Consider the following 2,049-nt stretch of genomic DNA (forward strand, 5'->3'; position numbering starts at 1 on the left):
CTCCGTTGGTCAGAGGTCCTTATCTCATTCTCCCGCGATGATCAGTGGACGAGCTTCTCGGAGCCCGGCAAGTTCCCCTGATCCTAGATCTAGTGGTGGCAGAGGTCAGGCTCACCAAGGTGCTCATCGATGGTGGGAGTGGTCTCAACCTCATCTTCACCAGCACTCTGAGGAAGATGGGTCTGGACCTCATGGGCATGCTGGTTCTGAGCAAATCCCCCTTCTATGGTATTGTCCCAGGTAACGCGGCACACCCACTTGGTACGGTAGTTTTTCCAGTCACCTTCGGCACGAGGGAGAACTACTGCACCAAGTTCATCAAATTCGAAGTGGCTAACTTCGAATCTTCTTATCATGCTATATTGGGTCATCTGGCACTTGCCAAATTCATGGCAGTGCCACATTATGTTTATCTGCTTCTCAAGATGCTAGGACTAAGTGGAGTACTTACTCTCCGAGGTGACTTGAAGAAATCGTATGATTGCAATCAGGAGGCGATCCAGTATGCTTTGACTACTCGTGTGCCAGATGCTTCAGGGGAAGTACTCGCGGCCGCACAGCAGCTCTCCCAGTCCGGGCTGGAGATCCCTTCGAGAAAGGTCAGCAAGTTGAGCATCCAGTCGACTGACTACGTGGCCCTCAAGACAATCCAGCTCCAGGAGGGTGACTCATCTAAGACCACCATCATCAGCGAGGGCTTAGGTGAGAAATAGGAACTCACACTCGTCAGTTTCCTTCGGGCTAACCGAGATATATTCGCGTGGAAACCAGCGGATATGCTAGGGGTACCTAGGGAGCTGATCGAGCATAGTCTGAATGTACACCCAAAGGCTGTGCCCAAGAAGCAACGCCTGCGGAGGTTTGCTCACGACAAGCATGAGGCAATTAAATGGGAAATAGCTAAACTCCTCGCGGCTGGATTCATTAAAGAAGTAATCCATCCAGAGTGGGTAGCTAATCCCGTTCTTGTAAGAAAAAAGAATAATGAATGGAGGATGTGCGTTGACTACACTGATCTCAACAAACATTGCTCGAAAGATCACTTTGGGCTACCGTGCATCGATCAAGTCGTCGACTCGACGGTGGGTTGTGTCCTTCTTTGTTTTCTTGATTGCTATTCAGGATATCACCAGATTGCGCTTAAGGAGGAAGATCAAATTAAGACCGCGTTCATCACCCCGTACGGGACATATGCTTACAAAACTATATCCTTCGGGTTGAAAAACGCGGGAGCTACTTATCAGCACGCAATCCAGATGTGCTTTGCTAATCAGCTGCATCAGAACGTTGAAGCCTACGTGGATGATGTGGTCATCAAGACCAGGAATTTCGACGATTTGATCGCAGACTTGGAAGAAACGTTCAGCAGCCTGCGCAGATTTCGGTGGAAACTCAACCCAACCAAATGCGTTTTTGGAGTACCATCAGGGAAATTGCTCGGGTTTATCATCAGCAACTGGGGAATTGAGGCCAATCCTGTGAAGATCACAGCCATCACTAATATGGAGGCTCCGGCCACAGTCAAAGATGTGCAGAAGCTAATAGGATGCATGGCAGCTCTAAATAGGTTCATCTCCCAACTCAGGGAGAGAGGACTACCCTTCTTCAAGCTCCTGAAATGCCAAGATAAGTTCCAATGGACGGAGGAGGCCGAGCGGGCCCTGCAAGATCTGAAATATTACCTTCAGTCTCCGCCGGTCCTTACAGCACCACTGCTGGGGGAAGATCTACTACTCTACATCGCGGCAACAACTCATGTTGTCAGCAGTGCTATTGTAGTCGAGCGAGGCAAGGAAGGCCATGCATTTGGAGTGCAGAGGCCTGTATATTTCGTCAGCGAGGTACTCTCCGAATCCAAGGTATGGTACCCGGCCGTTCAGAAACTTTTATATGCAATTCTGATTGCCTCAAGAAAGTTGCGCCATTATTTGGACGAGTACAAGATCACTGTGATTACGGATTTCCCTTTAGAGGATATTCTTCATAATCAAGATGCCACTGGGCGTATATCAAAGTGGGCAGTGGAACTGGGCGCTTTGTCTATCGACT

The sequence above is a fragment of the Panicum hallii genome, chromosome 2 (assembly GCF_002211085.1).
Source record: "Panicum hallii strain FIL2 chromosome 2, PHallii_v3.1, whole genome shotgun sequence".
NCBI lineage: Eukaryota > Viridiplantae > Streptophyta > Magnoliopsida > Poales > Poaceae > Panicum > Panicum hallii.